The sequence below is a fragment of the Stegostoma tigrinum genome, unplaced genomic scaffold (assembly GCF_030684315.1).
Source record: "Stegostoma tigrinum isolate sSteTig4 unplaced genomic scaffold, sSteTig4.hap1 scaffold_92, whole genome shotgun sequence".
NCBI classification, from domain to species: Eukaryota; Metazoa; Chordata; class Chondrichthyes; order Orectolobiformes; family Stegostomatidae; genus Stegostoma; species Stegostoma tigrinum.
In genome coordinates, this window is record NW_026728817.1 from 573046 (window position 1) to 594978 (window position 21933).

At 47.2% G+C, this 21933-nt stretch overlaps 1 long non-coding RNA gene and 1 other non-coding gene across 2 annotated transcripts in view; both read left to right on the forward strand.

Moving 5' to 3' along the window:
* LOC132209414 (uncharacterized) overlaps positions 1–21933 on the forward strand; it is a 147968-nt gene that overhangs the window by 117004 nt on the left and 9031 nt on the right. The window lies entirely within an intron of this gene.
* Positions 5131–5212, forward strand: trnas-uga (transfer RNA serine (anticodon UGA)). The gene has a single exon. It is a non-coding gene; the product is annotated as a tRNA-Ser (tRNA).

Genomic DNA, 21933 nt, shown 5'->3' on the forward strand with positions numbered 1-21933 from the left:
AAGGTTTGCTCGAGTAGTTCGAGAGGGTTTAAACTAGTATGGCAGGGGGGTGGGAACCTGAGCTGTATACCAGAGGTGAGCGTTGATGCAGGTGAGGCAGTAGCAAGAGGTAGACCAGCTAGTGGGAAGGATTTTCCTGGGAAGGAACCAAGGGATCGGTTAAAGTGTGTTTGCTTTAATGCAAGGAGTATCAGGAATAAAAGTGATGAACTTAGAGCATGGATCAGTACCTGGTGCTATGATGTTGTGGCCATAACAGAGACATGGGTTTCTCATGGGCAGGAATGGTTGCTGGATGTTCCAGGGTTTAGAACATTTAAAAAGAATAGGGAGGGGGGAAAAAGAGGAGGGGGTGTAGCACTACTAATCAGAGAGGGTATCACAGCTACAGAAGCTTCCTTTGTCGAGGAAGATCTGCCTACTGAGTCAGTGTGGGTGGAAATTAGGAACAGCAAGGGAGTAGTCACCTCGTTAGGGGTTTACTACAGGCCCCCCAATAGCAGCAGGGAGATTGAAGAAAGCATAGGTCGACAGATTTTGGAAAAGTGTGCACGCAGTAGGGTTGTTGTAATGGGTGACTTTAACTTTCCTAATATTGATTGGAACCTCCTTAGAGCAGAAGATTTGAATGGAGCTGTTTTTGTAAGGTGTGTTCAGGAGGGTTTCCTAACGCAGTACGTTGACAGGCCGACGAGGGGAGAGGCCATTCTAGACTTGGTGCTCGGAAACGAGCCGGGGCAGGTATCAGATCTTGTGGTGGGAGAGCATTTTGGTGATAGTGACCATAACTGCCTCACATTCTACATTCCTATGGAGAAGGAGAGGATTAGGCAGAATGGGAGGATATTTAATTGGGGAAGAGGAAACTATGATGCGATTAGACATGAGTTAGGAAGCATGGACTGGGAGCAGTTGTTCCATGGTAAGGGAACTATCGACATGTGGAGACGGCTTAAGGAACAGTTGTTGTGAGTGATGAGTAAATATGTCCCTCTGAGACAGGCAAGAAGGGGTAAGATTAGGGAACCTTGGATGACGAGAGCGGTGGAGCTTCTAGTGAAAAGGAAGAAGGTAGCTTACATAAGGTGGAGGAAGCTAGGGTCAAGTTCAGCTAGAGAGGATTACATGCAGGCAAGGAAGGAGCTCAAAAATGGTCTGAGGAGAGCCAGGAGTGGGCACGAGAAAGGCTTGGCAGAAGGAATCCGGGAAAACACAAAGGCATTTTACACTTACGTGAGGAATAAGAGAATGGTCAAAGAAAGAGTAGGGCCGATCAGGGATAGCATAGGGAACTTGTGTGTGGAGCCTGAGGAGGTAGGGGAAGCCCTAAATGAGTTTTTTGCTTCTGTCTTTACGAAAGAAACAAACTTTATAGTGAATGAAACCTTTGAAGAGCAGGTGTGCATGCTGGAATGGATAGAGATAGACGAAGCTGATGTGCTGAAAATTTTGTCAAACATTAAGATTGACAAGTCGCCAGGCCCGGATCAGATTTGTCCTCGGCTGCTTTGGGAAGTGAGAAATGCAATTGCTTTGCCACTTGCGAAGATCTTTGCATCCTCGCTCTCCACTGGAGTCGTACCTGAGGACTGGAGAGAGGCAAATGTAATTCCTCTCTTCAAGAAAGGAAATAGGGAAATCCCCGGCAATTATAGACCGGTAAGTCTCACGTCTGTCGTCTGCAAGGTGTTAGAAAGGATTCTGAGGGATAAGATTTATGACCATCTGGAAGAGCATGGCTTGATCAAATACAGTCAACACGGCTTTGTGAGGGGTAGGTCATGCCTTACAAACCTTATTGAGTTTTTTGAGGATGTGACTAGAAAAGTTGATGAGGGTCGAGCTGTGGATGTGGTGTATATGGACTTCAGTAAGGCATTTGATAATGTTCCCCATGGTAGGCTCATTCAGAAGGTCAGGAGGAATGGGATACAGGGGAACTTAGCTGCTTGGATACAGAATTGGCTGGCCAACAGAAGACAGCGAGTGGTAGTAGAAGGAAAATATTCTGCCTGGAAGTCAGTGGTGAGTGGAGTTCCACAGGGCTCTGTCCTTGGGCCTCTACTGTTTGTAATTTTTATTAATGACTTGGACGAGGGGATTGAAGGATGGGTCAGCAAGTTTGCAGACGACACAAAGGTCGGAGGTGTCGTTGACAGTGTAGAGGGCTGTTGTAGGCTGCAGCGGGACATTGACAGGATGCAGAGATGGGCTGAGAGGTGGCAGATGGAGTTCAACCTGGATAAATGCGAGGTGATGCATTTTGGAAGGTTGAATTTGAAAGCTGAGTACAGGATTAAGGATAGGATTCTTGGCAGCGTGGAGGAACAGAGGGATCTTGGTGTGCAGATACATAGATCCCTTAAAATGGCCACCCAAGTGGACAGGGTTGTTAAGAAAGCATATGGTGTTTTGGCTTTCATTAACAGGGGGATTGAGTTTGAGTCGTGACATCTTGTTGCAGCTCTATAAAACTTTGGTTAGACCGCACTTGGAATACTGCATCCAGTTCTGGGCGCCCTATTATAGGAAAGATGTGGATGCTTTGGAGAGGGTTCAGAGGAGGTTTCCCAGGATGTTGCCTGGACTGGAGGGCTTATCTTATGAAGAGAGGTTGACTGAGCTCGGTCTCTTTTCATTGGAGAAAAGGAGGAGGAGAGGGGACCTAATTGAGGTATACAAGATAATGCGAGGCATAGATAGAGTTGATAGCCAGAGACTATTTCCCAGGGCAGAAATGGCTAGCACGAGGGGTCATAGTTTTAAGCTGTTTGGAGGAAAGTATAGAGGGGATGTCAGAGGCAGGTTCTTTACGCAGAGAGTTGTGGGAGCATGGAATGCGTTGCCAGCAGCAGTTGTGGAAGCAAGGTCATTGGGGTCATTTAAGAGACTGCTGGACATGTATATGGTCACAGAAATTTGAGGGTGCATACATGAGGATCAATGTTCGGCACAACATTGTGGGCTGAAGGGCCTGTTCTGTGCTGTACTGTTCTATGTTCTATAACCAGCAACTCATTTTCATTCCTAAGGTTAACAGGAAGAGATATAAATCTCCATTTCCTAAGTGGGAATTGCATCCATGCCTGAGCGACACAAGCACTAAAAGCTAACCAGTTTAATTGACACTGATCCAAGCAACCTCACTTGCACACACTCCCAAGTGTGTTCTTACACCAGACGCATCTTCACCAACGAAGTGTCTCTCTCCAAGTTTCGAAATGATTCACATTATAGCCCTGCGTTTCAAAGCGGAGAAAACGGGGCTGCAATAATCTGATGTTGTTCAGTAGATGTATTGCAGAAAAGCTGCTGTTAACTGGTGATAGCAAGAACTGCGGATCCTTTATTCATACGCAGGATGAGGGGGATGTTTGGAGAGGCCAACATTTATCAGCCATTTCCAATTTCCAGAGAGGGCAGAAAAGAGTCGACCACATTGCTGTGGGTCTTGAGTCACATATAGGCCATACCAGGTAAAGATGGCAGTTTCCTTCCTGAAAAGATATCAGTGAACAAGGTAGGTTTTTCACAACAATTGACTTGGCTCCCAAAATGACTAAATGCCTGTCTCTCAGCCTTGAACATACCTCGCCTTGACAGAACACAACGGGCCAAGCAGCATCAGAGGAACAGGCAAGGTTGACATTTCACGTTGGGACCCTTCTTCACAAATGGGGGAGGGGAAGGGGATTCTGAAATAAATAGGTAGACGGCGGAAGCAGATAGAAGATGGAGAAACCAGAAGATAGGGTGGTAGGAGACAGACAGGTCAAAGAGTCAGAGTGAGAGCCAGTGAAGGTGAATGTAGGTGGGGAGTTAAGGGGGGAATAGGTCAGTCCAGGGAGGATGGGCAGGTCAGGGGGGCGAGATGAGGTTAGTGGGTAGGGGGTAGGGGTGGGGCTTGAGGTTGGAGGAATGGTTAGGGCAGCGGGGACTAGCTGGGCTGCTTTTGGTGACATGTCCATCCTGGGCCTCCTGCATTGAGACAATTACGCCACCTGAAAGATGCAGGAACAGGATCTCATATTGCTCTTGGGGAGTCTGCAGACCAAGGGTGTCAATGTGGATTTCACAAGGTTCAAAATCTCCCCTCCCCTGACCACATGGCAGAATGTCCTGGGAACTGGAATCACAGGACAATGAAGAGTGAACTTTCTGATTGAGCACAAACAGTCCAGACACCTGCCATTCCTTTTAGAGGCCGGGCATTGACTCAGGTGTTATTGGGACATGAACTGAGCTGAGACATGGAAAGAATTCTCATTCCTGCACATCAGGAATTCAAATCTCATCTCAGCTCCAGGACAATGAGAAAACTGAGAAATAGACAAGACACTGAAAGGGTCGAAGGGAGACGGGCCTGTTTGTAGAATATCTGGTTCCCAGTGATGTGGATGGGTCTGCAGAGGGAAGGATCAGTCTGATCCCATGTCTCCCCAATGAATGTCCCAGGTTTTATTTTGGAAAAGTACAGCTGATACAAGACAATTGTCATTCCAAGCGAGGCAGTTGGAAGTTTGAATTCACTACCAGCCCGCTTTAAGGGCTGCTGCAAGAGCTCGCTATTTTGTGTGGTGCAATTGGCTGGTGCTTTCGACTGTGAAATGTGAAGTTGGTGGTTTGAGGCCACTGAGAAAGGAACAAGTGCTGTTCTCCCTCTACCAGTTCCCTTTTGAGTATACAGTTACGGGTTTTAATGCAGTCATGAAAATGTTCACCAAACGGAAATCTTGTCTGGTGAGTGACCATAAAGTTATTTCTATGTTGCTTTAATAGCTACAATAAAGAGTTGGGAATGCTTGGAATCAGAAACAAAAACCTAAACTGCACTACAGAAAGGAGAAAACAGAGTTCTGAAGAAGTTCTGAAATGTTGACTCAAATCCTCTGCCCACAGATGCTCCCAGATCTGCTGAGGTTTTTTTTTCCTGCAATATATATTTTCATTTGCAAATGAATGTTCATTTTATCTATTGGAATTAAACAACCAGAATCACCATGTATTACATTAAACCCTTTGGAAATCTGTGAAGTGATTGGATTCAAACAAACCCAGCAATAATTCATCCACAGGGTGACTGGCCATGGAAAGTGACCTGAAAAGACAAACAGCTGGGCATTTCTGCCAGTAGTCATGGCCGAGTGGTTAAGGCGATGGATTTGAAATCCATTGGGTTATTCCTGCGCAGGTTCGAATCCTGCTGACTACGGGTAAAAGATGAGTAAAAACGCAAAGTCTGTTTATGACAGGACTCAAAGCCGGACCAGCAAGACTTTTTACTGAGATTGCCAATGGTAGGAAAAGGCAACTCACTGCCGGTCATGTTCAAACAAACCAAACCTTCATAAAAGTTGTGATCAGAGATAATGGGAACTGCAGATGCTGGAGAATCCAAGATAACAAAGGTTGAAGCTGGATGAACACAGCAGGCCAAGCAGCATCTCAGGAGCACAAAAGCTGACGTTTTGGATCTAGACCCTTCATCAGAGAGAGGGATGGGGAGTTGGTCCGCCTCCCCTTCTCTCCCTATTTATTCCAGAACCCTCACCCCATCCTGCTCTCTGATGAAGGGTCTAGGCCCGAAACGTCAGCTTTTGCTCGTGAGATGCTCCATGGCCTGCTGTGTTCATCCAGCTTCACACTTTGCTATCTTCATAAAAGTTAACGTGTTTTCGGATATAAATTTGCAGGGACAACTATGGTGACGCAGTGAGCCATTTGCTGTAACTCCAGACTAAACTTTCTCGTGGTGTTGAAAGTGAAATAAGCTTTGAACTCTTGATCTGCAGGCAACGAAAATACTTCGAAGGTCTCACCGAGAACAGCAAAGGGGAGGGGAGGCTGAAATAGTCCGCAAGCTGCTCATGGGTATGTGCCAATTTACGAACCCCACCAACCAAATCACTGCAGTTGCTGGGAATGAAAAAAACACACAAAAACCCAGGCTCAGTGTTATGAACCTTTAGAAGGGAGGGGCGAATGAAGCGTGAATCTGTCCAACTGAACAAAGACAGTCAGGCACCTTGCCCTTCTTGAAGAGGCTCACACATTGACTCTGATATTCTGATGTTCTCGGGTATATTTGTTGCTGTGTGTGCAAGTATTCTATGTATTTTTCTCCTACACGGATAACTTATAATATAAGCCATGTGTCAGCTTTTGACACTTCCTCCTACCATCCCCCGATCATAACCCCACCCCCGACCACCAAAACAGCATCTCCCAGACCACCCATAACCTCATCACCAACAGCCTCATGCCTCATCGTTCCCCAACCCCACACCGCCCGCTTCTATCCCCATCCCAAAATCCAGAAACCCGACTGCCCTGATCGACCATTCGTCCCTGCTCCTGCCCCACCGAACTTATCTCCAATTATCTCGACTTTCGTTCCTCCCCCGGGTCCAGGTGCTCCCCACCTACATCCGGGACACCACCCAGCCCTCCACCTCCTCCAAAACATTCGAATCCTTGGCCGTCAACACCTCATCTTCATCATGGATGTCCAATATCTGTATACTTGCATTATCCTAAAAAGCCCTCTGCTTCTCTCTGTCCCGCAAGCCAGGCCAGTCCCCATTCACCGATATCCACCAAACTGAACTCGTCCTTAATCTGAACAACTTCTCCTTCAACTCCTCCCACTTCCTATGGATGAAAGAGCTGGCCACACTGGCACAAGCTATACCTGCCTCTTTGTGGGAAATGTGGAACAGTCCCTTTCCCACAGTTACACTGGCCCTATCCCCTACTTCTTCCTCTGTTACATCGATGACTGTATCAGTGCCGCTCCATTCTCCCAGGAGGAGCTCGAGCATCCAACTTACCAACACCTTCCACCCCTCTGCTCCCAAAATGAGGCGTTCTACACACACACACACACACACACACACACAAACACACACAAAAACAACAACCCCCCCCCCCCCGCAACAGTGGTTGAAAATACCCTTGACCCCATCTCTTGCGTTTCCCACACCTCAGCCCTTGCACTCCCTCCCCACAATAAAAACAAATAGAGAATCCCCCTTGTCCTCACGTATCACCCTATCAATCTCCGGATCCAACAGATCATTCTCCACCACTTTCACTACCCGCAATCTGACCCCACCACCAAAGACATTTTTCCCCCTCCACCCTGATCTGCTTTCTGGAGGGACCACGGTCTCCAGGCCTCCCTCTTCCACTCCACACTTCCCACTAGCCCCACCAGCCCTGGCACCTTTCCCTGCAACCGCAGGAAGTGCTACACCTGCCCCTACACTTCCCTCCTCACTTCCATCCCAGGCCCCAAGAAAACCTTCCATACTAAACAGATGTTCACCTGCACATCTGCTGATGAGGTCTTTTGTATCCACTGTTCCCAATGTGGCTACCTCTACATCGGGGAGACCAAGCGCAGACTCAGAGATCACAGAGAGCACCTACACTCATTTTGTGACAAACAACAACACCTCCCAGTCGTAAATCACTTCAACTCCCCCTCCTGCTCCCTTGATGACATGACCATTCTGGGCCTCCTCCAGTGTCACAACGATGCCACCCGAAGGTTGGAGGAACAGCACCTCATATTCAGCCAGGGAACCCTGCAGCCCAATGGTATTAATGTGGACTTCATAAGCTTCAAAATCTCCCAAACCCTGACCTCATCCCAAGATCAGCGCCTGCTCATCCCTGCCTACTTGATTTGTCCATCTTCTCTCCCACATATTCACCTCTCCCTCCTCACTGACCAACCCACATCCCCACTCCCTTCCTACACACAACTCTTCAAGCTTCATACCCGCCTCATTGACCTGTCCGTCTTCTTTCCCACCCTATCCACTCCACTATCTACCTGCTATCACTGTCCACCCATTTATTTCAGAGTCCCCTCACCATCCCCATTTCTGAAGAAGGGCCCAGACCTGAAACGTCAAGTTTCCTGATCCTCCAATGTCGCCTGGCCTGCTGTGTTCACCCAGCTCCACCCCTTGTTATATCAGACACTTCTTTTGTCTATCCTTCTCCATCCCCACTCCCCTTCGCTTGAAAGCTTTTGTCGGCGAAATTCTCCCACCCTTCACCCGCCCATTCCCTCTGTTCACCGTCCCCCTCCCCCTTCCCGTGCCCTTGCTCACTGATCTGAACCAATCTCCCAGTTTCGGAGTCCACAGCAGAGAAAAAGGCCCTTTGGACATTCGAATTATTGCTGGTCAAATAAATATTCAAGTGTCATTTCCAGCACTTTTCCCAGAATTGTCATCACAATTAAACAGAAATTGCATAAAAACTCTATGTCTGGCAACATCTGCAGAGAGAATAGATCTAAGGAACGGAAACTTGACACGAAATGTTAACTCTGATTTCTCTTCACAGATACTGCCAGACCTGCAGAACTTTGTCAACAACTGCATCAGAGATAATGGGAACTGCAGATGCAGGAGAATCTGACATAACAAAGTGTGACGCGGGATGATCACAGCAGGCCAAGCAGCATCTAAGGAGCACAACAGCTGATGTTTCGAGCCTGACCCTTCATCAGAGAGGGGTTGGGGTGAGGGTCTGGAATAAATAGGGAGAGACGGGGAGGCAGACAGAAGATGGAGAGAAAAGAAGATAGGTGGAGAGGAGAGTATAGCTGGGGAGGTAGGGAGGGGTGAGGTCAGTCCAGAGAAGACGGAGAGATCAAGGAGGTGGGATGAGGTTAGGAGGTAGGAAATGGAGGTGCGGCTTGAGGTGGGAGGAAGGGATGGGTAAGAGGAAGAACAGGTTAGGGAGGGAGAGACAGGATGGACTGGTTTTGGGATGCAGTGGGGGGAGGGGATGAGTTGAGCTGGTTGAGTGATGCAGTCGAGGAAGGGGACGAACTGGGCTGGTTTTGGGATTCGGTGGGGGAAGGGGAGATTTTGAATCTGGTGAAGTCCACATTGATACCATTGGGCTGCAGGGTTCGTAAGCGGAATATGAGTTGCTGTTCCTGCAAACTTCGGGTAGCATCATAGTGGCACTGCAGGAGGCCAATGATGGACATGTCATCTAAAGAATGGGAGGGGCAGTTGAAATGGTTCGCGACTGGGAGGTGCGGTTGTTTATTGCAAACCGAGCGGAGGTGTTCTGTAAAGCGATCCCCAAGCTTCCGCCTGGTTTCACCAATGTAGAGGAAGCCACATTGGGTACAATGGATACAGTATACCACATTGGCAGATGTGCAGGTGAACCTCTGCTGAATATCGAAAGTCATCTTGGGGCCAGGGATAGGGGTGAGGGAGGAGCTGTGGGGGCAAGTGTAGCATTTCCTGCGGTTGCAGGGGAAGGTGCCGGGTGTGGTGGGGTTGGAGGACAGTGTGGAGCGAACAAGGGAGTCACGAAGAGAGTGGTGTCTCCGAAAAGCAGACAAGGGTGGGGATGGAAAAATGCCTTGGGTGGTGGGGTCGGATTGTAGATGGCGGAAGTGTCGGAGTATGATGCGTTGTATCCGGAGGTTGGTGGGGTGGTGTGTGAGAATGAGGAGGATCCTCTTTGGGCGGTTGTGGCGGGGGCGGGGTGTGAGGAATATGTTGCGGGAAACGCGGGAGAAGCGGTCAAGGGTGTTCTCAACCACTGTGGGGTAAAGTTGCAGTCCTTGAAGAACTTGGATATCTGGTGTGTTCGGGAGTGGAATGCCTCATTCTGGGAGCAGATGCGACGGAGGTGGAGGAATTGGGAATAGGGGATGGAATTTTTGCAGGGAGGTGGGTGGGAGGAGGTGTATTCTAGGTTGCTGTGGGAGTCGGTGGGCTTGAAATGGACATCAGTTACAAGCTGGTTGCCTGAGATGGAGACTGAGAGGTCCAGGAAGGTGAGGGATGTGCTGGAGATGGCCCAGGTGAACTGAAGGTTGGGGTGGAAGGTGTTGGTGAAGTGGATGAACTGTTCAAGCTCCTCTGGGGAGCAAGAGGCGGGGCCCATTCAGTCATGAATGTAACGGAGGAAGAGGTGGGGTTTGGGGCCTGTGTAAGTGCGGAAGAAGGACTGTTCCACGTAACCTAAAAAGAGGCAGGCATACCTGGGGCCCATGCAGGTCCCCATGGCCACTCCCTTTGTCTGTTGGAAGTGGGAGGAATCAGAAGAGAAGTTGTTGAGGGTGAGGACGGGTTCGGCTAGGCGGATGAGTGTGTCGGTGGAGGGGGACAGGTCGGGCCTCCGGGACAGGAAGAAGCGAAGGGCCTTGAGGCCATCTGCATGTGGAATGCAGGTGTATAGGGACTGGACGTCCATGGTGAAAATGAGGTGTTTGGGCCAGGGAATTGGAAGTTCTGCAGGAGTTGGAGGGCATGGTCGGTGTCAAGGACATAGGTGGGAGTTCCTGGACCAAAGAGGAGAAAATGGAGTCCAGATATAGGTGGAGATGAGTTCGGTGGGGCAGGAACAGGCTGAGACAATGGGTCGACCAGGGCAGGCAGGGTTGTGGATTTTGGGAAGGAGATAGAAACGGGCCGTGTGGGGTTGGGGTTTGAATTTTTTGACGGCCCGTTTCTATCTCCTTCCCAAAATCCACAAACCTGCCTGCCCTGGTCGACCCATTGTCTCAGCCTGCTCCTGCCCGACAGAACTCATCTCCATCTATCTGGAATCCATTTTCTCCCCTTTGGTCCAGGAACTCACTCCCTGCATCTGTGACACAACCCACGCCCTCCACCTCCTCCAGAACTTCCAATCCCCTGGCCCCCAACACCTCATTTTCACCATGGACGTCCAGTCCCTTTCCACCTGTATTCCGCATGCAGATGGCCTCAAGGCCCTCCGCTTCTTCCTGTCCCGCAGGCCCGACCAGTCCCCATCCACTGACACCATCATCCCCCTCGCCGAACTCGTCCAGACCCTCAACAACTTCTCTTTTGATTCCTCCCACTTCCTACAGACAAAGCGGGTGGCCATGGGAACCCACATGGGCGCCAGCTATGCCTGCCTCTTTGTCGGTTCCGTGGAACAATCCCTCTTCCGCATTTACACAGGCTCCAAACCCCACCTCTTCCTCCGTTACATTGATGACTGTATCAGCGCCGCCTCTTGCTCCCCAGAGGAGCTCGAACAGTTCATCCACTTCACCAACACCTTCCATCCCAACGTCCAGTTCACCTGGGCCATCTCCAGCACATCCCTCACCTTCTTGGACCTCTCAGTCTCCATCTCAGGCAACCAGCTTGTAGCTGATGTCCATTTCAAGCCCACCAACTCCCACAGCTACCTAGAATACACATCCTCCCACCCACCTTCCTGCAAAAATTCCATCCCCTATTCCCAATTCCCCTGCCTCCGACGCATCTGTTCCCAGGATGAGGCATTCCACTCCCGCACATCCCAGATGTCCAAGTTCTTCAAGGACTGCAACTTTCCCCCGACAGTGGTCGAGAACGCCTTTGACCGCGTCTCCCGCAACACATCCCTCACACCCAGCCCCGCGAAAACTGCCCAAAGACGAACCCCCTCCTTCTCACACACCACCCCACCAACCTCCGGAAACAACGCATCATCCTCCGACACTTCTGCCATCTACAATCCGACCCCACCACCCAAGGCATTTTTCCATCCCTAACCTTGTCTGCTTTCCGGGGAAACCACTCTCTCCATGACTCCCTTGTTCGCTCCACACTGTCATCCAACCCCACCACACGCGGCACCTTCCCCTGCAACCGCAGGAAGTGCTACACTTGCCCCCACACCTCCTCCCTCACCCCTATCCCAGGTACCAAGATGACTTTCCATATTAAGCAGAGGTTCACCTGCACATCTGCCAATGTGGTATGCTGGATCCATTGTACCCGGTGTGGCCTCCTCTAAATTGGGAAAACCAAGCAGAGGCTTGGGGACCGCTTTGCAAAACACCTCCACTCGGTTCGCAGTGAACAACTGCAGCTCCCATTCATGAACCATTTCAACTGCCCCTCCCATTCTTTAGATGACATGTCCACCATGGGCCTCTTGCAGTGCCACTATGATGCCACCCGAAGGTGCAGGAACAGCGACTCACATGCCGCTTGGGAACCCTGATACCATTGGGCTGCAATGTGGACTTCACCAGCTTCAAAATCTCCCCTTTCCCCACCGCATCCCGAAACCAGCCCAGTTCGTCCCCTCCCCCAACTGCATCACACAACCAGCCCAGCTCATCCCCTCCGCCCACCGCATCCCAAAACCAGTCCAGCCTGTCTCTGCCGCCCTCTCCTGTTCTTCCTCTCACCCATCCCTTCCTCCCACCCCAAGCCGCACCTCCATTTCATACCTACTAACCTCATCCCACCTCGTTGATCTGTCCGTCTTCTCTGGACTGACCTATCCCCTCCCGACCTCCCAAACTATACTCTCCTCCCCACCTATCTTCTTTTCTCTCCATTTTGCTCTGCCTCCCCCTCTCTCCCTATTTATTCCAGAACCCTCTCCCCATTCCCCTCTCTGATGAAGGGTCCTGGCCCGAAACGTCAGCTTTTGTGCTCCTGAGATGCTGCTTGGCCTGCTGTGTTCATCCAGCCTCACATTTTATTATTATGAACTTTGTCATCAATATCTGTTTTGTTTCTGATATGCAACATCCACAGTTCTTTCAGCGCTTATTTTATACAGCTCATGGCCAGTGGAATGTGATGATGGTTTTCACCACTCCCACATTTCCAGGCTGTGAGTTTCAGATCCCCACTATCTGAGTGAAAAAGAAAATCCTCACGTCCGATCTAATGTGTCTGTCCTAGCCCCCCCGCCCCTCCCAGATACTGATTCCACCACCAAGCACAAAGATTCATCTTGTTTACTCTGTCTGTTTCCCTCATAAATGTACACCTCACGCTCACGTCCTCGCCACCCTCCCCTCTCCCCCGTCTCTCAGTGTTTGACAAAAACAGAAGTTGCTCGAAAAGCTCAGCAGGTTCGACTGCATCTGAGAAGGAAACAAACAGTGTTAACCTTTTGGGTCTGGTGACCCTTCCTCAGTCTATGCTGCTCTCATGAATTGAACCCCAGTCTCTGAGGGTGGAGAGATTCCCTGCTGATAGATTAGATTCTGTCCTGCTGGGTGTCTCTCACATTCACTTTTAGTCTTTCAGATTTGAACCATCAGCAGTGTTCTTTCGTTCTGTAATCCTAACACATGGATGATACATTATCAATAATTCAACTCATGATTCTATATGTGTTTTGTAGTTTGCTTGAAACTGTGATAAATATTTGAGGCCTTTCTCAGTCGGGAAAGAGTTTAAATGTAGTTTCACTGTAACCAGCTCCCCCGATTCGATCGGTTGCCGGCTCTGCAGGCCTCCAATGCACTGGCTGATGTAAGCAGTAAAATTGGCGACAGTGTCTTAAACAGTGAAACCTCCAGTTGTACAAAGTCTCTTCAGATCTTCGCTGAGACCCTGCACGCAGAACAGACAAAGTGTTGATCGTGTCTCGTCAGCCAAATGAGAATTCCTTACGATCTGTAACAGAAACGACTGGGTTTATTGAAGCAATTTCCCAGATTTATTCAGCGTCTGACAGAGTAGTTAGCAGTCAGGTGGGCTGCTCAAAGATGAGGGCAATAACTTTAAAATATTCATTTAAAATCCTGGAATAAGTGCTCAAAATTGGTTTTAATGTTCTGCAGGAAAAACAAAGTCATTTTGTTTCTTTCCAGCACCGTCTTTTTTTATTTTCTTGTAATTATCTCTCTCCCTCCTCTACTTGGATTATAGGTCATCCCTTCCCTTGCTATTCAGCTGTAAACATTTTACTCACACCATCTAACACTTTTTGATCACCGACAGACTTATTTTTGGACAGAGGCTCACCAGTTCCGACGTGCCACAGCGAAAACCCACAATGGCCTCCTCAGAAGACAGACACACGATGCGACCTATAGAGTACCCTTCATCATAAAGTAATCCCCCAGACCGGACAGACTGCACCATGTTCTCCACAGCCTTCAACATGTCATTGATGATGACCAGCATCTCACCAAGATGATCCATACACCTCCACTTCTCACCTTCAAACATCCTCCAAACCTCAATCAGGCTGTCGTTCACAGCGAGCTACCCAACCTTCAGGACAACATCGACCACAACACCACACAATCCTGCCACCAGTGCCTCTGAAAGGTGTCAGATCATTGACACATATACTACGATCACATATGGGCACATCACTCACCACATAAAGGGAGATACTAATGTGGCTCGGCCAACATTATCTATCTCGCACAGTGCAGGCAAGAATGCCCCAGGCATGGTATTTTAGTGAGACCATGACAACAAATGAATTGACTCTGTGCAACAATTGCCAGACAAGAATGTTCCCTCCGAGTTGGGGAACACATCAGCAGTAAAGTACATTAAGCTTTGATCTTTGGGTCAGCATGCAAGGTGGCCTTTGAGACACACGACAAAGCAGAATCACCGAGCAGAAACTGATAGCCAAATTCCATGCCCATGAAGACAGCCTCAATCATGATCTTAAGTTCATGTCTACATGTGATCCCGCTGTACTGTTCTGTATCTACAAAATCTTCCTCATTGTCCTATTTCGACACCGCCACCTTGATAAATTGTTATGACCTCTCTCTCTTGATTAGTTTGTACAGTTTTGGATGATTTATTATTTTGGTTAGACTATCAGCAAGCGAATCTTATACCTATCACATAATTCCAGCCATAACAAGGTGTGGAGCTGAATGAACACAGAAGGCCAAGCAGCATGTTAGGAGCAAGGATGCTGATGTTTCGGGCCTCGACCCTTCATCAGAAATTGGTTTGTGCCAAGCACAAACTTACTTTTAGTTTGTTTTTGTAATTATCTCTCTGCCTCATTTAATTGGATTAGTCATCCCTTCGCCTGTTATTCAGCTGTTGACACTTTACTCACACCGTTTAACACTTTAGATCACATGCAGAGACTGTTTATTGGAGACTGCACTCAAACCATTTGTCCGATCTTTTGATCTCTCTGTCCTCCATCTCTCTGCCCATAAAACCTGGCAATGGGGATTGGAGAGCGCGGTCAAACCCTGCTGCTTGTCCCTGTCTCACTCCGTGTGGAGCTGGGGAAGAGAGAATCATTGATGGATGTGTTTTGAATCCAATCCTGTTGTAACTTTTTCATGGGTTAAATGCAGGTCGGTGGTCACTCAAATTGCTTGATCCAAAATAACGAAAGTTGTGTGCCTGGATGGTCTCAAACACCTGACTTTTCAGTTTGCCACCTAATGCTGACCGTTTGAGCCATAAAAACTGGCAACAACAAGCCATGTAAAATCCGCTAAAGCAGGGTGTTAGCGGAGTTCGGAAGGGCCGTTGTGAAGCCAGAGCTCTTGCTGTTTTCGGAGTCTGTTGCCCATTTTCCCACTTGCAGCACCGAGAGTATCAGATGCCCAAGCAGCCACAGTTACCCAGAAGAAATGTACACATTGCAAACTTGAAGTTGCCCACCTCCTTCGATGTGACTGCATGAGGTAGATCACTCATGATTTTGGTTACCGGTAAGATTCATACCCATGACTCGATAGAGACTAGAGCTTTAATGCAGTGACTTTGACCGCTCAGTCAAACTATCTACAAACAATTACTGTAGCCTGGCTATAGAAGCCGTTTCACATAGCTTCTTCATCAGATCTTCCTTCTCGATTTTGTCCAAGATCTTAAAATTGTATTTCATGGCCCATTTCCCCTTGACTCCTGTGAGCTTATTGCATTTATTTCCCTTACCCAAACCAATTATGAGCCTATAAGTCTGGTCAAATCTCCCTCCAACTCCAGTTGGTCCATTGCTTCACAACTCCCTCAGTCCTGAAACTTTCTGGTTTATGAATGAATCTGTCTCCTCTGAGGATCCTCCCCTCCTGCACAATGTATGATAATCTCCGTTCGAGTATACCTGGTCGTCCTCGGTCAGGAGGAGGGACGTTGTGAATTCCTGGAATAAAAGAGAAGTGTTGGAGCACCCAGTAAGACTGAAAACCTCTAGGGAGAGAGAAATAGTGTTAATGTTTAGAACCAGTTATTATACTTTTATGTCTGCACTCAGAGTGATTGATTTTTGAATGTTCTTTCACTGAGGCTCATATGAGGACATATATATAAAATATTAAATCAAACGAAGGGAATAATTTGTGTGTCTGATTTCCAACCGAGACTGACACTGTCCTTACTGAACATCTTTTACAGAATATATAAAAAAAAAATCACCGGGCAGGAAACTTTAAACAAACATCAAATCAAAATTTGGCATGATCAATCGATTAATCAGAAACTGGACATTATTGGCCTTTTGAGTGGAAGTATTCAGTTCCCTGTCATTACCACTCACTGCATGTAATTTAGCCATTATAACCTTCATGTTGATCTAAATCTGACATTTGTATCCCATGATCCATTTCTTTTCAGTTAATGTGCATCCCTTGTTTTGCCCACATTGCCTCAACCAACAGTAAACAGTACAGCTCTGCCAAATCTCCCTTCAGCTTCCATTAATCCTTGACATCCTAAATCTTTCATTGTTTAACCTTTCTGGTAAAGGAACAGGTCTGCTTCCTCTCAGCGACCCTCCGTCCTTCCCAATGTGTGGGTGATCTCTGGTTTGCACAATCCCAGATGCTCTGTGTTCCCGTGTGCGATGTCATCATGCAGCAACAGTAGCACAGTGACACCACCTGTTCATTAGGGATTTCCTCAACTGAGATTTTTCTCAAGCTCCAGTATTTCTGATGCCTTTCAAGCTGCAGGTGCAACAGGTGAATCTCAAATTGTGAACACTGATGTGGTTGAGTATTTTTGACCATTCGTCAACAATGTTGAGTTTTAGTGCTATGCCTGTTACCTGTGAGAGGTTCTGTAGCTCTCGGGCTGGTGTGTCTCCTTTAGTATGGATCTGAATCTATTTCAGTATATTGCTCTGTTTCACTTCTGCCTTCCCTCTGTCTCTAATAATGTGTGAGTAACTGGCTGTTTAATGCTTCTGTTACTCTATCAGATTACGTCCAGATGAGCTTTCTACAACATCTCTTTGATCGAACCCTATTGGTTTAGAAGCTTTGTCTTCCCACAGTATGTTTTGTAGTCAGGAATTATTCTTAATGCAGTCCTTTTCGTTTCTGTTCTGAGCTTATATTAACCAACAGGTTCTGCACCATGTCATTCATTCAACATTTCCTGATACATGAAATTTGGATCACTCTCCACAGGTATCAGTAACTATTGCCAATCCTCAGTAACATCTGGAGAATATGATTTTTGAACTTTCTGAACCATTGCGGGCCGTGTGGTGAAGTCGCACTTGCAATGATATTCGGTAAGGAGTTACCAAATGATCGTGAAGGATGAGTGATGTTTTCCAAAAGAACAATTTAAATGTTTTCACATTTTTGATTCAATCCAATGATCTGACATATTACACAGGGTTGTCACAAAACAATATTTGATACCAGGCACTTATGGATATATTAGGACAAGTGATCCAAAACAGGCCAACGAAGTAGGTTTCAAGGAATATCCTGAACGAAGAAAGGGACTTTTAAAACCAAGGATGCTTAGGGAGTAAATTCAAGAGCTTATGGCCTTGGAAACTGAGGCCATGAAAATGGTGGGAGAGTTAAAACCAGAAATCCACAGGAGGTTGGAAGTCAGGGAGAACAAATATATTGAAGGAAAAACCTAAAGAACTGTAGATGCTTGAAAGTAGTAACGCAAACAGAAATTGATGAAAAACTCAGCATATCTAGCAGTGCTTGTGGAGAGAGAGCAACATTATTGTTTTGTGTTTAGTGACCCTTCTTCAGATATATCTCAGAGGGTTGTGCAGCTGGAGGCACTATCACAAGAAGGAGGTTTGATGACAAAATTTCAAAATAAGGATATGAATTTCAATACCTTGCTGCTTTGCCACCCAGAAAATGTGTATGTTAATGAGCACAGGATGGCAAAACTCGAAGATGTTGAAATGGGTGAGAGTAAACACACAGGCAGTAGATTTTTGGGTCTTTTCAAGATTTCAGAGAAGTAGAATTCAGAGGCCAGCCGGAGTGTGTTTGGTGAGTTAAGTAGAGAGGTAACAAAGGAATGGATGAGAGTTTCAGCAGCAGATGAACTGAGATGCTGTTGAGGTTGAAATTGTATGTGGGCTTTGTGATAATGGGTGTGGGGGTGCATAATGTGGTTGGAAGCTCATCTTGGGGTGAACTATTGCACCATGTCTGTGAGCAGTGTGTTACCAGCCAGTTACCAGGGGCAAGGATGGAGTCAGTGGTGAGGGAGTGGAGTTTGGCTGCCAACCTGGATTAACATTTAGCATTGTCTATTTAAATGTGATCTGTATTCCTTTTCAAACAGGAATGGGCTTGGCAGCAGAACTGATTTTTGAACCAACTGTCAGCCTTATTGAGACAAAGTGTGGAGAAGTTTATCTGTTATGAAGTAAACTACAGTGACAAACTCAGACAGCTATTTACAGTTGAATGTCATTTATACTGCTAATGTCGATAATTAGCAGATAGACAACTTATTGAAGTTTTTGCAGCCTTGGTCTTCAAACTCCATCTTGGGCTTTTAACTTCTGATTCTCGTTGCTTTCTATCGCACAGACCTTTCTTGAGAATCTCCGTTATGCTTGTTCTTTTTTGATTAACCTCCCTCTCTGCCCAAACACAGTTCATATGAACAACACTCACCTCACTTCACCACGTGATGTTCTTCATATTCATAATTATTCTCTTTACATCTTACCTGAGGACTGTTATACCTGTATTTATTACCCTTATTTCACCGCCATTTCTCTATTCGCTGACAGAGCGGTATCAAGAGTATCTTTAGCTTTGAGCTGCAGGAAGCCTTTTCAATCGCGACTCATTAGAAAAAAACAAAAGAACTGGGATGTTGTCAATTAGGAACAAGAACAAAGTTGCTGGAAAAGCTCAGCAGGTCTGGCAGCATCTGTGAAGGTAAAAAGAGAGTTAACGTTTTGGGTGCAGTGCCCCTTACTCAGAGCGACTTATTAAAACCCCAGGATCGCTAAGGTAACAATCTTTCTCATCCAGTTCTCAGTCTCATTTGTCTCAAAGTATCAGAGCCTGATGACAATGACAACAGAAAGCACTGCGCATGGTGCAGGTCACAATGGTGTCTGGGTGATTGATGTCAGTGTGGGACCAATAGGAATACAGGGTTTACGTGCATTACCGGGCTAACGTCTCTGCCCTTCTAACCAATCGGAATGAAGAGGGGGCTGGATCAGTGCAAACCAGGTGATCATCCACGCGAGCAATGCAGGTTCGCTGAGAAAAGTGGGAACTGCAGATGCTGGACACTCCGAGAAATCAAGGTGTCCAGCTGGATGAATATAACAGGCCAAGCAGTATCAGAGGAGCAGGAAAGCCTACGTTTTGTGCCTGGCACCTTCGCTGAGATTAAGGTTTGTGCAATTGAGGTACGAGCTGGACACGGTGAAGAAGGCAAAACGGCAGAAAGTGGGAGGGAAGTGATATTCTTATGGGCTTGGGAGTGCACGTCAGAAAATCCACATTTGAAACTCCCAGGCTCACTTTTGCAGAAAATAAATCAACGCTTCAGATAGATAGGCTGTGTGACCGCCACCATCTTTATTGGGGGCAATGATCCGCGGGGCGTATGCGCGGCAGCACTGAAACTTTGAGGGCGGAGGTGAAGCTGGGCGCATGCGCAGCCGTCTCTGGTTGAAAGTGAGAACCAGGTGTGGGGCTGGAGGAACACAGCAGGACAGGCAGCATGAGAGGGGCAGGAAAGCTGGCGTTTTCGGGCCTACACCCTTCAGAAATGTGGGAGGGGAAGGGGATACTGAAATAAACAGGGAGAGAGGGGGAGACGGTTGGAGAGGAGACACAAGTTAAAGAGGTGGGGATGGAGCAGGTAAAGGTGAGTGTAGGTAGGGAGGGGATAGGTCAGTCAAGGGAGGATGAACAGGTCAAGGGGGTGGGATGAGGTTAGCAAGTAGGAAATGGGGGTGTGGCTTGATATGAGAGGAACGTATAGACGAGAGGAAGAACAGCTCAGGGAGGTGGGGAATGAGTTGGGTTGGTGTTGGACTGCAGTTGGGGGAGGGGAGGTTTTGAACCTACTGAAATCCACATTGATACCATTGGGCTGCAGGGTTCCAAAGCGGAATATAAGTTGCTGGTCCTGCAACCTTTGGGTGGCATTGTTATCGTGTTGCAGGAGGCCCATGATGGACATGTTGTCGGTGGAATGGGAGTGGAACTTGCAGTTGTTTATGGTGAACTGAGTGTAAATATTCTGCAAAGCAGTCCCCAAGCCTCCGGTTGGATTCCCTGATGTAGAGGAGACCACAACAGGTACAGCAGAGGCAGTATACCACACTAGCACCCGCATTCCCCATGCACACGGCCTAAAAAGCCTGATGCTTTTTCTTGTCCCGTAGGTCTGACCAGTTCCCCTCCACTGACCCCCTTGTGTGCCTAAGTGAACTCGTCCTTGCCAACAACAACTTCTCTTTCAACTCCTTCCACTTCCTACAGACAAAGGGGGTGGCCATGGGTACCTGCATGGGCCCAAGCTATGCCTATCTCTTTGTCGGTTATATGGAACAATCTCTCTTCCATACCTACACTGGCCCCGAATCCCACCTCTTCCTCCAGTGCATGGATGACTGTATCGGCGCTGCCTGTGTTTTGAGTCTGGACCCTTCTTCAGAAATGAAATGAAATTACACAGAGCAAATTCAAACCAAGAGAAATGTTTGTTTCTTCTGGATTTCTTTCCCAGAGTGTGAGATCGTAGCAGCTAGCACTCCTAACTTAGTTCTGTGCTTCCTGATCACATCTTTGTCGGTGTCTAATCTCTTCAGTCTCTCATGATGGATATATTTGATCTCTGTTTAGTATTTTACTGTTATTTTCTTATACCTAATGTAACTGAATTTTCCACTGCTGTCCACCTCCTAACTCTGCGCTGCTCTCTTACCAGATTAATTTTTGAATGGCGTCTTTCAAAGTCAGGCAATATTTTGGCAGAAAGAGAGTGCATTTTTATTCCATTTCAGACCACCAAATTTTACAGCCTTTTTATTCTGTTGTTCATTTTTGCACTTCTGCAACATATACTCCGTTTCTTCTTCCACAGATACCAGCGATCGTTGCCAAAGCCCTGTTGCGTGTGGAAAATGTGATGTTCAACTTTCGCATGCTGCTGCAGTTCATATGATGAAGGTGCTCCCACAATGCGGTCATTAGAGAAGTTACAGATCATTCATCTAGCGATACTGAAGAGCTGATGGTGTATGTCCAAATCAACAAACTGTATGTATTTTTATCATATTTATAATTTCACCAAAAATATGATCTAGAAACTTTTGATGTAAGGCCATATTAGATTAGGTGACCAAAAACATTACCAAATTCACAGGTTTTCATGACTATCTTTAAAGAAGGAAAGCAAACCTGAGAGGTTTATCATAGGAATTCCAGACCATGTTGCCTGGAAACTGTAGAAACAGCCTCCAGTAGTGAAGCAATGATTAAACACATTGACAATTTATTTACTTTCAGACTCCAACAGAGTCTCGAAGGTTGTGTGGTGCGTGGAAACAGGGATCATCACGGGTGAGAATTTTAAATTGTTGCTTATAAATAGGAGCCTTTGTGGGTCAGGGAGCACAGCAGTGATGAGTGAACAGGTCTTGGTACAAATGAACATGTGTGCAGCAGAATTTTAGGTATTCTTGAGGTTGCAGTTGAATGTGGGAGGTCAACTGGCAGTGAGTTTGGATAGTTAAGTCTAGAGATAACACAGGAATAGATGAGAGGTTCAGCAGATGAGCTGAAACTGAGGTGTCATTGTCACTGAAGTGGAACAAAATGGTTTTTGTGCAGGACTCTGCTGTTGCCTTCACCTCACCTCAGGAGTTCAGCTGTTTGTGAATTTGTGGATCAAGTCTGTAATAAGATCAGGAACTGAGTGC